Raw genomic sequence first — 15446 nt, forward strand, 5'->3', positions numbered from 1 at the left:
TTTGCAAACATATCATTTAATTCTCATAATACTCTATGATACATGGATCTGAGCTTCTGCTCAAGTTTAGAGAAATCTGCTTTGGTGCTTTGCTGAGAGCTCCAGGCTGGTCCTTTTACATCCCCCATGGCCTTCCTGCCAGGCCCAGAATGAGAGAGGTGTTTCAGTTCACAGCAGCACTTTTTTCTGAGCATTTCCATACTTCTCCCGGCCAACCCGACTGCTGGAAAAGCTTTGCATTTTATCTTCTCAACTTTCCCCTTTTCCAACTTGTGTTTCAGACAAATAATTGTGGTCATTGCCCAATAAAACCAAAGTGCACAAATATGTGCAAAAAAAAAAGAAAGAAAGAAAGAAAGGAAGGAAGGAAGGAAGGAAGGAAGGAAGGAAGGAAGGAAGGAAGGAAGGAAGAAAGAAAGAAAGAAAGAAAGAAAGAAAGAAAGAAAGAAAGAAAGAAAGAAAGAAAGAAAGAAAGAGGCAGGATTTTCTGAGTACTTACCAGGGACCTGATACATTATTCTTTTTAAAGCCACCAACCCCGACCCAACCCCCATTGTCAAAGCCCTTCTCATCTCTCAATTGACAGAACCAGAACAAACCACTGAGCAGGGCTTCTAGAAGGAGGTGAGGTTTCCAAGAAATAGGAGGTAAATCTCTTCCCCTCTCCATTTTTCAACTGTATATTCAGTCTATCCTTGCCACTAGGGACCCTTAGGGTCAACAGTCCTTGTCACTTGTCACCCTACTGTAATGGCAATACCTATGAGAATATCTCATTATTCAGCTTTTACTTCACATCAGAGACCAAGGCTAAGATCTGAATTCCCATTAACTTCTCTTGGTATCTTATTTTCCCCAGCTTTATAATCAGGTGATATAAAAAGCGTAAGTAGAATGCTGAAAATGGATTACCAGTCTCATAAAAGCAGTCCCCAAAGAGTTTGTTCCTAGGAAACAGCAGCTCTAATCTCAAAGCACTTACTACTTCACAAGGCAAATACACAGGACGAGTCTCCAATCCCAGAGTGCCCTGAGGATTGATGAAGTGGATCAGAGACTCAAAAGGTGCCCCACTCCCATCTGAGGAGAATCCCCACTTCCTTCCCTTTCCAACCTTTAACTCCTGCCCCACCTACTCTCCTCCCTCACTCCCCACACCTCCTCCAGGTAAAAGTGGGGGAGGTATTCTTCCCACAAGTGTGCACTGGCCTGTCCCCAGCTGAGTTCCGTGATAAATCAGTCAACAAAAATTTATTGAGTACCAGCTCTGTGTAAGACTAGATTCAGCCCCTTTCGTTACCTATCATCTGCATAGATCATTAAGAATGAGGGGGGAAGGGAAAAAAAGAATGAGGAACATGGGGAGCATTTGAGTCTTGCTCCCCATATATGTCATCAGTTTAGCTCAAACTCTTTCTTCCATCAGAAAGAAAAAAAAAGAATGAAGAACATAACACTTTGAAAACATGTCCTGTAGAAATGCTGAATAATACTGATAACTAATAATAAGCCTAAGCAGAAAGCAGACTTTACTCAGATAAAATTACCTGAATCTACTGATAGAGCGAGTCAGCACCCACACACTTGTGCTATTTGTGAAAGTGGCATTCTTTATTCAGCTTTGAAGCCACACCTGGCCTTCAAAGCCTGTCTGTTTCTCAAACACAAGGCCCTTGCATGCTTTTCCTTTTTGATATACATGTAGCATTGTCTTTTTCGCTGGGATAATTTCAAGGTGCGGGCTCTTTTCTCAACAAGGGCAAGTAGGAGGGAAAATGTCAATGTGATTTTATTGTGTGTTCCATTTATTGATTCATTCCTTCCTGGACCATTGCTGCATGCCTGCTGTGCTGAAGGTATTAATGCCAGGCACTGACATAGCGGGGTTAATAAGACAGAGTTGGGCCCACGAGTAGCTCACAATTTAGAGAGCACCCACACAAATTATAGCAATTTAGTGTTACAGGTGCCATGACAGAAATTTGTAAAGTCATGATAGTAGGAGCCCAAAAAGCCATCAGAGCGCGTTCTCTGTGAAAGGTCATCCATTCAAACGTAGAAGAGATGACAAATGGCAACTTGGCCACAAGGGTCTAACATTTCAGATTCCTAATCAAACATCCGCTTTCTATGCATTCTGTCACTAGGTGGCTAATCTTTCTATATACAAAAGAATTTATTTCTGGCAGTAATGATAGACAAGCTTAGGAGGTGTGGTATTGGCTTGATCACATGATGTTTTTCTTTTTTATTGAATTTATTGGGGTGACATTTGTTAATGAAATTATATAGATTTCCGGTGTACAATTCTATCATACCTCATCTATGTATTGTATTGTGTGTTTACCACTCCAAGAGTGAGATGTTTTTAACTGAGGTTTGTGGTTTGCATATTACTCTACAGAAAAATCCACAATCACTGTCCATCTTTTCTGGTTCTCCACTGGCTGACCTGCAAACAAAATAAAGCAATGGCTGTAATTTATTCTGCAAAAATGTTCTGGCTCAGTATCTATTAAAGTTGCGCATCCTATGCTTGTGCCTTCACTATTTAAAATATATCTGGTGAAATTTGAATAAGCTTTGTAGTTTAATTAATAGTTTTGTACTAATGTTAATGTCTTTATTTTTAAAATTGTACTATGGTTACTTAGATGTAAAAATTGGGGAACTTGGGTGAGGGAATAGATGGGAAAGCTCTGTACCAATTTTGCAACATTTTAGTAAATTTAAAACTATTTCAAAATAAAAAGTAAATAAGTATATATGTGAATAAAAATTAGTATGCATGTATGTATGTGTATGAGATGGGTGCTATTCCATGTATTCCACAAACTATTACCAATCAGACAAACTAAATATGGAAACTGAAAGCAAAAAATGGAAATATTTATAACAATTTAACATTTCCACAATATTTAAGCATATGAACATTTTCCTAGAAATGTAATTTTATTGCAATGGTAGGTAGTCTGCTGGCAGAATTCCTCTTGCTCAGGGGAGTTCAGACTTTAGTCTATTAAGACTGATTGGATAAGGCCTGCCCACATTATAGAGGTAATCTGCTTTACTCAAAGTCTACTGATTTCAATGTTAACCTCATCCAAAAAAAAATTTTACATAAACATCCAGAATAATAATGTTTGATCAAATATCTGGGTTCCATGGTCCAGGAGTGCAATCACTACAGGACCATTGCTCTAATTTCCCATGCAAGTAAAGTGATGCTCATGGCGATGCAACTCTCTGCATTATATGGAGCAAGAAATGCTGGATGTTCAAGATGGATTCAGAAAAAGAGGCACTCAGTATTTAATTGTGAGCATTCGCAGGATACTGGAGTGCTCCAGAGAATTTCAGGAGGTTCGTCTATGATTTATAGATACAGTAAAACCTTTAACTGCATGGACCATGAAAAGCTATGGGTTGCTCTGAAAGAAATGGGCATGCCTCAGCACTTGATTGTCCTGGTACATAACCTGTATGGTGGACGGGAAGCCACTGTCAGCACAGAATATGGAGAGACAGAATGCTTTCCTGTAGGCAAAGGTGTCACACAGGGGGCATTCTGACTCCCTATTTGCTTAATCTGTATGCAGAACATATACAAAAACTGAGCTTTGATTCAGAGGAAGAAGGAGTGAAAATTGCTGGAAGAAATATCAATAACTTCAGATATGCAGATGATACCACCTTACTGGCAGAAAGTGGCAATGATTTGAAACGATTTCCGATGAAAGTGAAAGAAGAAAGTGCCAAAGCAGGACTGCATTTGAACATCAAGAAGACAAGAATCATGACTACAGAAGAAATACACAACTTTAACATTGACAATGAAGACAATGAAATTGTTAAAGATTTTGCTTACTTTTATTCAGCCATCCATTCAGAGACTGCATTCAAGAAATCAAGAGAAGCTGAGACTTGGAAAGGCTCATCAAGAGCAAAGATGTGTTGCCCAGCTGGTGTGGCTCAGTGGTTGAGCATTGACTTATGAACCAGGAGGTCACAGTTCGATTCCCTGTCAGGGCACATGCCCAGGTTATAGACTCAACCCCTGGGGGGTGGGGGGGAAGGGTTGTGCAGGAGGCAGCCGATCAATGATTCTCTCTCATCATTGATGTTTCTCTCTCTCCCTCTCCCTTCCTCTCTGAAATCAATAAAATATAAATAAATAAATAAATAAATAAATAAATAAAATAGTTGCATTAATTAAAAAACATTCAGACCGAGAATGCTCATTTCATGTGGGAACAGGGTAAAATACTGGAGCAGTGGCCTGGCTAAAAGGGGAAAGGATAGAATCACTTTTTTATTCTCAACAATGAGCCTAAGCCAGTGATGGCGAACCTATGACACGCGTGTCAGAGGTGACACGCGAACTCATTTTTTTGGTTGATTTTTCTTTGTTAAATGGCATTTAAATATATAAAATAAATATCAAAAATATAAGTCTTTGTTTTACTATGGTTGCAAATATCAAAAAATTTCTATATGTGACACGGCACCAGAGTTAAGTTAGGGTTTTTCAAAATGCTGACACGCCGAGCTCAAAAGGTTCGCCATTACTGGCCTAAGCCATTAAAATCTACCTTTGCCCATTGATACAGTTTGTATTGCTCTAATTCAGAGGTTCCCAAACTTTCTCAATTCACAGCATCTTCATGACTCACTAATTTTTTCACAGAGCCCCTAGGCCACAAGAAATACCTAACAGAAATGTGTATGCAACAGTTAGGTCCTAATAACTTAGCTGTTTGAAAAAAAAACCCAATATACATAAATTGAAAGACAAATATTTTAATTTTATTCTTAACCACAGTTGCTTATAAAAGGGTGTGTAAGCTGAACATCATCTCAAATCTTGGAAACTGTGAAGACACCACCACCTGCACATCTTGCTCCACACCGATTTTCAGTCGGTACTTGCATTTTATAACAGCTGAAAACCCTACTTCTCAAAGATAAGACATCTTTGAAAGGAATGGAGAGCAATCTAATGTTGAAACTATGAATCATCTTGACCTAGTAGTTCATTCACCTGGCATCCAACAGATGTCAAGTATTACCATGTACTCCTTGACATTTAACATATGCCACAGCGCCCCTAGGAGTTTGCTATGGTATCCTGGGTACTTGGAGCATAGTTGAGGATTCATAGTTCTATTCTTTTTCTATTTTTGATTCTGATCCCTCATTTGTGTAGCTAACACTCAAGAAGCTGTGTTCTTCCCTCCTCTGTTCTTTTTCTATGGTGAAGGTTAGCAAAGACTGGAAGACCCCCAATGGCCAGTCATCCCAAATATGTGCCTCCAGAGAGAATAACAAAATCTGTGACTCTGTTATATATTTAAATAAGAATACCGTTTTCAACTATGTTCATTTTCTAACAATTAGATCAAGACTGAGAGCAGTACAAAAATATGTATAATTTTGTACCTTTCCCACTAATTTTTAATCATTCTCAATCACATCTTAATCTAATCCTGATTTTTCTATTAAATTGTATGATTTCATTTACCCTAAATTCCTGTCATTGTAGTCAAAAGTCCCTTGGATAATGTAAGTGGCTCCAATAGGAACACGTTGGGGCTTAAGCATAGCTTGAAATTAAAAGCCTATTTCTTTCATCTGGGTCAATACCTTCTCTTCATGATTACTGTTGTCAAGATCATCAAAATATGAACTATTTATCCTGTTTGGCTGCTGTCAACAGTTGGGAAGACGGCCTCCCTCTGTCTCCTGTTTCTAGCTTTTTCCTGGCTCATTTTCCATAGGCAGAGCAAAGGGGAGAGACAGACACATACATCTCTTATATCTTCTACAAGACCGTCTCTTCCCAGCAATAACAAAAAAGGCTCGCTCACTCTCTCTCTCCCCTCCCTTTTTATGAAGATCTCTTAGCTTCTTTTATCTTCTATCTACTGCCAGCTACCCACAGTGGATACAACCTGCCTCTGATATCAACCTGCTGTCTTGTAATGGAGACTATATTCCCTTTCCATGGAGAAATCCAAGCTTATCAGAACATTTTTTAAAAATATGTTTTTATTGATTTCAGAGAGAGGAAGGGAGAGGGAAAGAGAGATAGAAACATCAATGATGAGAGAGAATCATTGATTGGCTGCCTCCTGCACACCCCACATTGAGGATGGAGCCCAAAACCCAGGCACGTGTACCCCAAGGGGGAATCAAACCGTGACTTCCTGGTTCATAGGTCCACACTCAACCAATGAGCCACCATGGCTGGGCAGAACATACTTTTTAAAACCTCTCTCCTAACAAACAGAACACAATTGTAGACAGTGGCCTAGAGTGGTTTTGCGCACAGGGACAGGGATCTGATGGCAGCCCTCCACCACTGTTCCCATTTCCCCAGCTTGATGTGGAACTTCCCACTTCTTTCTTGCTGGAGCTTTTCTGAGAACCAGATGTCAACAAATATATTGGATTCTTTATACTTTCATCTGTTTAACATTTGAATGTGTTGAAAGAGTTAGGCGCATTATTCATTCAACTATAGCTACTTTCTACTTTCTGATTACCTGGGGGAGGGGAGCTCTTAACAGGGTACCTGTTTGGAGCAGGTATCCCAGAAGCCACCTTGATCATTGTGTTTAGAATCCAGCTGGCACACAGCCTTCATGGGAAGGCTAATGCTCGGTGTTCAGGAAAAATTAAAAGCCTAGGAAAATACAGGCCCCAGGGACCAGAACAAAGCAGCTGAATGATGGTTCCTTCTGAGAGAAGAGGTAGGAGTTTTTTCTTGCCTTGCTCCTGGGGATAGAAGTGAAGTCAGAACTTCTTTGCAACAGTGAGTGACTAATTCCTCATCAGAGGGCCTGGTGCTTTTGCAGAGCTGCTTTCATGAGTGGTAAATGAAGGGTCTCTCCAAGTGAGAGCTAATAGAGGAAGGACCAGAGAAAAAGTACAACCGCATCCCTAACCATTACACACACTGGGAAAGGGGAGGACATTTTTAGAAGAAGTGAAACCGGACCACCCCCAGATCTTCAGACACATTTTTTTCCTTCCTGACTCATCGGGCTAGGAAAGCCTGGTGAGAAGGGATTAGGGAGGGAGCCTGCCTTTTCTGGCAACATGGGGCATTTTGATTTCAGATTCTGCAAATCTTCAAGAACAGACACGGTGTGCTAGTGTTCTAGGCTGGAGGCCAGCGGCAGTTCGGCTGCAGACGAAGCGCGTCAGATGGCTGGTGCTGTCAGCCAGAGACCCAAGGACTTTCCTGGGGCTGCACCTCTCCGGAAGTTTGAAGATGTCGGCACAGGTCTGCCTTCTGAAACGTGCAAATGTCACCAGCCGGGAGTGGCAGATGCCAAGAGGCGACTGAAAACAGATCTCCATCTGGTAATGGGTTAGGCTTCCCGGGACACAGATTAGAATAGTTTGAAACAAAGTGACGGAAGCACCGGCTTGGCTTTTCACATGTTGTTATGGTCTCTGGGTCATTTCCTGCCTTTGGAATTTACTTCCTTTCCAGGCTCAATAAAACCAGATGATCACAAGAAAGAGGCTGGGATTTTTCTTTGCCTCTGGCCCAGTGGAGGGGCAGTTCTGTGACTGTGAACTTGAATCTCCATGGTGGTTTTAGCCTCCTGTGCTCCTGTCTGCTCACACTGAGCCCAGGAGGGTGAAGCCTTAGGAATGGAACAGTAAATTAGGGACGGGAGCCACCTCCCGTGGAGTCAGCCGAATCCCCTTGTTCCTAAAAAACAAAACGGGAAAGAACAGACTGGGACGGGTGCAGATGATGCTTTGTGGAGGGGAGCTCTTTACTACAGTTCCCCATGTAGGGACGCAGCCCCCCCTTGAAGGAAGAAGGTTGAAACCAGCTCCACACGGCCCCACCCTTGACTTGTAGGGGTCAACCAGCAGGCCAGTTAGGACAGTGACATTTGCTATACAATGACCTGCTTTGTTTTTATTTTATCGATATTTATCTCCCACAGAAAAGAATTAAGGTAGCAACAACGATCTTTGTAGCATTTGTATGCTCATTTTTTGGGGTACTTTGAAGCTGATGTGAGTCTTTATTGTAAATTCTCTCTGCAGCCCCCAGTATGTCTTGGACACCCCTGTAGTTCTACAGTGCAGAGACCCCTACCCCCCAGAAGCCAAAGTGAACCCTCTTATTCCAAGGGCTATAGGAGCCAGTCAGAATAATGCGGAAGCTGCTGCCACTATTGTGTGTCTAAGTCTGAAAGGTTTGTCTCTCTAGAGAGTGACCCTCAGTCACACGTTCCTTCCGAAAAGCCAGCTCGTGCAGTCCCTGTTGTCTAGAGGAAGCCTGTGGAACCTGTTCGAGTCCAGAGCCCACCTCTCTCTAGATCCGAGCTCACAGCTTTGGAGGAAGGGGTCATCTTTGCCCCCCACCCTGTCATAACACTGCTAACCGGGCAGCAAGTGTCCAGTTGATGCAAAGGAAGTGGCAGCTGGTGATCAGCTTTTATCCTGGGCTACCCATCCCCAGAAACAAGAACCAAAACTCCCCCGTCCCCCACCGCCTTGACAGAAAGCCAGGTTATTACTGTGCTCAAGAGTGAATCAAACTGACCTTTCCAAAACACTCTGTCTCATCGGGTATCCACAGAAATGGTCTCCTGTGACATTCACAGCGATGATTCCAACAACATTTAAGATGTTCCAGGGGAAGTAAGTGCCTAGGAACAGAGTTGGCTCTATAAATAGGCAGGGTCAGAAACACCTGCAGGGTATGATTTCCAAAGCACCAGGAAGTCTGCTCAAGGGCCCCAACTTTCCCCCACTAGAGACTGCTCTGGAAACCTACGGCATTCTGTTTCCACGTTGGAGTGTAATCCGGGGCTGGTAACTTTGTAAGCCATTGCATTTAAACTTGGTGGGTCTGGTTGCACAGGTGTGTCAGGGGGCATTTTTATCAAGCTCACCTGCAGATGTTGGTGCAAGGGGCCTATGGCCCATACTTTGGAAAATTGTGCTGCAGAGAATGGTGAGTCATTGTCACATTCGCATGGATTGACTGGTGATGCCGGATAGCACCACACCTGAATTCTAGGCGTTGGCCCTCTGTGGGCAAAACAAGTTCATCCTCCACCACGGAAAGCCTCAGGACCAGATGGTGACCTCTATAGGTTTAGTCGGGGGCTGGTTTCTAAAGTATGGTCCAAAGGCCTGCAAAGTATGAGGGTTGGCCCAAAGGGTCAGAGGGGCCAGGGCTTCTCCAGCGGGCCCTGCACCTTCCCTGAAGCTCTGCAGTGCAGAAATCCCTGGACACAAGGAGGAGCCTCTTGCCCCAGGACTGCAGTCTGTCTTGGTGTCTGAGGTCTTGGGATACACGGACAACTGTAGTAGATTCATCTCCTTTCTTTGCCTTCGGTCATTTACAAATAGGGGGAAAGGAAAGGAAGAAGAGATTTATTTAGTGCTTTACATGCCCTGTTTTTTAAATTCTCAAATAACCCTAGTCTCGTTAGTCTCCTTTTGAAGATGAGACAATTGAGATTCAAAGAGATTGAATAACTTGCCTAAATTCCCAACGTCATATGGCTCCTGAATGCTTGAGCTGAAATTTGAACTCTTGCCTGTCAAGGTACAAGTTCCATGTTCTTTCCACAAAACTATTCATAACCAAAAGTTTTGCTGTGGCCATTCTGAAGGCCTAGATGTTTTGAGACCCTCAAAATAAGCTTACATCTCCCTGGCTGTTATGCACACCTGTTACTCACTCTGTTTCAGAATCTCCCCACATCCTTGCTCTTTATTGCATCCCTGACCTCCAACTCCTCAGCCCTGCTCATTTCTTATTCCCACGACTTCTTGACCCCTAGGGGTAAAATATGCTGCCACCTCTGCTGGGCCCAGGAGGACTTTTCTGGTCTGCAATTAGTCACTGACTTCAAGACCAGTGGTTTTCATGGCTTGAGAATCCCCAAAAGCTTAAGAGGCATTTGTGTACTAACTAAAGTGAAACCCCTCCCCTCCCCTTCTCCCCTCCTGCCCCCCAGATCTCTTCTCAAAGGGCACAGATGTAGGAAACCTGAGTCAGCCCATACCCTTCTATTAGTCAGTCACCTCAAACCTCAACTTCCTAGTAGCAGAGATTATTCTGGGATGCTGGGCACCCCCTAGTGGGAGTAATGGAGAGAGAAGAGAGATTGCTTTGATACTGTTCTCAATAACCCACGCACCCCCAGCTTCCACCCCTCCTCGTTGGCCTTTGCCTTCCAGCCCAGTTCACTGTTCTTGGAATGACTCATTGTTCCCACGATGATTGGGCCTTTTGCTCCATAAAGCCCTCCCTGAGTTTACGGGCATAATGAACTAAAATTAAGCAGAAGGCAATTCAGGCAGAACAGTAGGAAAAACTTCCTATGGCGACAGCTCTTGAATCCCTGTAATTCCTTATAAGGCAAACTGAGTAAGACCTGACTGCACTGAGCAAAACAATAGAGAATATCTTGGAAAGATATTTTTGGAAGAGAGGAGGATGAGGGAAAGGCTACTTTCCTGATTTCAAGATAAATGTTAATGCCCACATCTGACACACTTACCTTGATTTCAAGACATATTAATGCCTGGTGCTATGTCTTATCACTTCACATTTCACCATTTTGAAATAAACAGATAAAGCCCCGTCCCAGCAGAGGGACAGTCCATCTGTAGTTGTGGGACATTCTGAACATTTGTCACTATCCCTCACTCTTAGAAGACCATGACCGTAACCCTCATGACAGGGGATGGGCCCTACTAGTATTACGTTTCAATCAATAAACCATTTTCTGAGTACCTACACTACCCAAGGCTCAGGTAAAATTGATCTTATGCATTTTCTGTCCACATCTACTTTAGCCCTCCATCCAAAGAAGGGCTTTAATAAAAGATGGGGAGAGCTAACATATTTGAGTGCATGTACTAAGAATTCTTCTGGGTGTATTCACAGTCCAAATTTTAGTTCAATAGCTGATCATCTGCTCACTGGCAGGGGTCAGCCAATCTGATCCTGTGGCCCAATGCCTGTCCCCAGGGGTTGCTACAATTACACAGCATGCCACCTCTGTATGACTTTAGTTGCTATGGTCTTACCCGTTCCTGGGTTTGAGTCATGGACTCATTAGTGCCCGCTCCCATTGGCCTTCTCTGATAGTTCCCCGGAACCCTGATCATAACGCTAGCAATCCCACTGCAGAGTGTTCTCTGCGATGGCTCCTGCCTCATTTTGAACCTAGTTGCTTAGACCAGTGGTCGCCAACCTTTCAGACCTCACGGACCACCAGTGGACCACTGGTTGGCAACCACTGGCTTAGACAGTCTAATCTCAGAACTGCTTACAATGTTAAGCCTTTTATCTTTTCTTTCAGAGCCATTTGGTGATGTTCATCTCTGTGACAACCACAAATTTGGGAAGCATCTCTCCCCTCAGGCACTTCCATTTTTGTGTTCAGATTGGCAGCCTTCCCAACTCACCAGAGGCCTCACAGAATGAAACCCTCTGTGGAGGGTTAGAGGAAAAATTGGACATAAGTGTGTTGGGCATCTGGGAGAAAGAAGAAAGGTCAAGGATGCTCCAGCTTGGTTGGCCTCTCTGACCAAGGCTTGACAGAAGCTGGGATTTCTTCCTGCATAACTTGGGCTTGAATTAAAGGCATTTTTTCAGTCTGAAGACCTCTGGCTTCACTCTGGATGGAACACTCAAAGGGCAGAGTAAGTCCCCAGCTGGCAGGAAGGACACACTGACCCCTGGCCCCAGTGCCTTGGCCAATCTGGGAAGAAGACACAAAAGCTGTGGCGACTTAGCTGAGCCACCTGGGGTGCTTCTGTCAGTGCAAACTGTCCTCATCTGTGTCAGCTGGCCTTGACTTTGTGAGAAAGGGTGGTGATGTGTTTATGTGCTCAGAGGAGAAAACCTCCTGGAGAGAGAATGAGAACTAAAAGTAATAAACCCAACTAGTGGCTGCTTTGGGTGGCTGGAATCCTCAGACAAGGGGCCCCAGCTCCGACAGACAGAGATAAGGGAACTTTCACTACTTCTGTTTCTATTTCTATTTTAGAAGAAATAAAAAGCAAATCATAAATCTAAAGATGACGGTCCATTCATCTGGGGAGAGAATTAAACAAGCTGTTACATTCCAAGCAGATATTAGGACTGCAAAAGTGAAGACTTTTAACCTGCTAGTGGGAATGTTTCTTTCCTGAAAATCACCAAAGATAAGGTTCCAAAAAAATTACTTTTCAGGCAGGTTAAGAAGCATTCATTTGGGCTGTCTGTAGTGAGCTGGATTCTTAGCACTGGATGCTTTCTAAGAAAAAGTAAAAGGTGAGCAAAGAAAGCTATTATGGGAAATTCAGGAGTGTGATTTGTCAATAAAGGTGAAGAGGGGGTGATTCAGCTGATCCAGAGCTGCAACAAACAGAAAGTAATGGTTTTGCAGCTTGGGAGGTGCCCAGAAGGGATGATGCCCCTGGTTCATGCCTTTAAGAAACCAACATTGAGCTCCCAAGGCAGTGCTTGTGGGCAGGGGACAGGTCTAAGCTGTCCGCCAGTGCCTGCAGCGTTAGATATCGGTGTGCATTATCTGCTACTATCCCCAAGGGAAGGAAGTTTTGTGCCAGCTGGAAATCTCCCAGAAAAGACAGGTATGTAGCTCTTGGATGATGTCCAAGGAAACCAAGTGAGGGCTTGAACTCTGGCCAGAGAAGCAGGGTGTGTACACCTGGGGAAGCTGGGTGGGAGTCATTAGACTACACTCAGGCAGGGGAGCGTGGGGTGTGGCGTGTCCATGAAGAGTGGGTGTGAGCATTCCAGAGCCTGGACACTGTTTATGGAAGATGCTTCGGTAAATACAGAACATGAGTTCCTCTGGCTGTCCTACAACCTTTTCTCCTGCTGAGTTTCTGGTTCTTTTGAAGCTACAACATAAAGTTCTCAATAAAGTTGAAGCTGAGACATAGATGGGACACAATGGCCAGATCTGCAGCACAGAGCCAAGGAGATGAGGCAAACCCTTGGACTTGAAGTAGGAAGCTATGCTTCTGAATCACAGCAATGAAAGTTAACTCCATGTCTTCATCCACTTAATTTTCCTTCTCACTCTCTGGTGACCTTTTGACCTTTTGCTTTCCTTCTTGCTCTTTCTCCCACGGATTTCCAGTGGTTAGCTGGAGCCACTTTGGACCACCTCCCAACTCTGTGTTCAGTAATGCTACAAGGCAGCTTACCACCAGCCATGGTGGGAGTATGTGTATTACAGAAAGGACAAATGCTATAAATTTGAGGTTTATTTTTTCTGAATAGCCAATTGTTAAGACATTTACCAGTACACCATGCCTGTAACTGAGTTTTTACATGGAAGAGGGGTTGGTGAACTGAAGGGGCACAATGTAAGAAGTTTGGGAGGCAAATGGCAAAGCCCAGTATCTAGAGCAGCGGTTCTCAACCTGTGGGTCGCGACCCCTTTGGGGTCGAACAACCCTTTCACAGGGGTCGCCTAAGACCATTGGAAAACACATATATAATTACATATTGTTTTTGTGATTAATCACTATGCTTTAATTATGTTCAATTTGTAACAATGAAATTGGGGGTCACCACAACATGAGGAACTGTATTAAAGGGTCGAGGCATTAGGAAGGTTGAGAACCACTGATCTATAGGAAAGGGATGGGTTGCCAAGACTGGTTCTGCCCTCCTCATGGACACACACTCCACCCCAACACAAACCTTGGATTCCATGCTTAACAGTTGCTCAAAAAGAACCTGCTCTTGTGTCTACAATGACATGTAGACATTGTTTTCTGGTGATTTAGGGGTTTTTTTTTTATCTTCCCACTTGAACATTTTCTTGAGGTTTATGGTGCAAGGTATAATAAGTACAGCTGTTGGTCCTTCTACCACAACAGCCATTGAGGAGTAGCAGCCATGGCTCTGGGCTACCCCATGGCCATGGCCTCAAGTAGGGCCACAAGGTGACCAAGAAAGTGAGCAAGCTGAGGCCCAGTGGTTACCATGGGCACCTCAGTAAGCATACCAAGTTCATGCAGGACATGATCTGAGAGGTGTATGGCTTTGCCCTCTATGAGTGGCACACCATGAAGCTGCTCAAGGTCTCTATGAACAAGAGGGCCTGAAATTCATCAAGAAAAGGGTGGGGACACACATCCGTGCCAAGAGGAAGAAAGGAGCTGAGCAATGTTCTTGCAGTCATGAGGAAGGCAGCAGGCAAGAAGGACTGAGCCCCATCCCTTCTGTAGGTAATAAAACCTGTTCAGGAAAACAAAAAACAGAAACAACCTAGGTCCAGAGTGTTTTTCCTATTATGGATTTAAAGTGTGTTCACATAGATTCACTTCCTCTTTTGCTCTTCCAACCACCCATATAATAGTATGTGTTCCCCTTCCCCTGTATGTGTTTCCCATTGACCTTTGTCTTCAACATCTTATCTCTTCCAAAAATATCCCTGAGCTGGATAATTATCACTCCCTCTAGAGTACATTTTTTAAACTTTAATGTACAGGCAAATCACCAAGGGAATCTTGTTAAAAACCAGATTTATATTCAGTAGGTCTGACTGGGGCCCAAGATTCCCCATTTCTAACAAGCTCCCAGGTGCTGCTGCTGGTCAGCAGGTCACTCATTTAGTGGAAAAGGCTCCAGACTGGTCATGTTAATCCATCTGCCTCTTCTGCTTGAAGAAGTCCCACTACACCTCTGGAAGGGACAGTCTTCAAGGGAGATTGGACCAGTAGTGGAATCATAACCAAACAACCAAATCTATATGCCAAGTGGGGTTAGATTCTCTTTCAAGAATTTGAACTAGAGGTGTGTGGGGTCTGCATGGCCATGGGCCAGGAGGCTGCCTAAGGACACATGGCTCTGGAGAGATAACAGGTGGGCACGCAGTTTTAGATTATCTTAAAAATGTGTTTGCTGAACCACTCGCAAGCAGCGCGACTACAAGAGCCCAGCGGAGACCTGCACCCCTCCACGGAAAGCAGATTCAAGCAACAGCGGCCTCCTGATCACCATACGCTCTGCCTGGGGAACAGTTGCTGTGTGTGAAGCCTCCCTCCACCAGCCAGAAGAGCCACCACAGCTGTGAACAGCACCCACCAGAGGCTCTGCTATCAACAGAGGAGCCGCTGCTACCACAACCGCCCAAGGAGCAACCACAGCCCGAGGAGCCACTGCCACCCAGGGAGCAGCCACTGCCTCCCAGGGTCCAGCCACTGAACGATTCAACAACTAGTCATGTCAGTGAGATCAAACATGGGTAGACAAAGAAACCCCCAAAGGAAAGAAAAGGAGGACTCACCAGAAAAGCAGCTAAGTGAGACAGAGATATGCAACATGACGGAAAAAGAATTCAGAATAAGGTTCCTAGAGTACATGCACCGGATGTTCAAGAAGCAAGAAGAAACAGATGAAAACCTCAACTACTTATGCAAGAAGC

At 44.0% G+C, this 15446-nt stretch overlaps 1 pseudogene; it reads left to right on the plus strand.

Annotated features, from left to right (window-relative positions):
* The first annotated feature begins 13915 nt into the window (after positions 1-13915).
* LOC102419142 lies at positions 13916-14229 on the plus strand (annotated as a pseudogene).
* Positions 14230-15446: the final 1217 nt, after the last annotated feature.

Source organism: Myotis lucifugus, unplaced genomic scaffold, assembly GCF_000147115.1.
Source record: "Myotis lucifugus unplaced genomic scaffold, Myoluc2.0 scaffold_6, whole genome shotgun sequence".
In the NCBI taxonomy this organism is placed as follows: Eukaryota; Metazoa; Chordata; class Mammalia; order Chiroptera; family Vespertilionidae; genus Myotis; species Myotis lucifugus.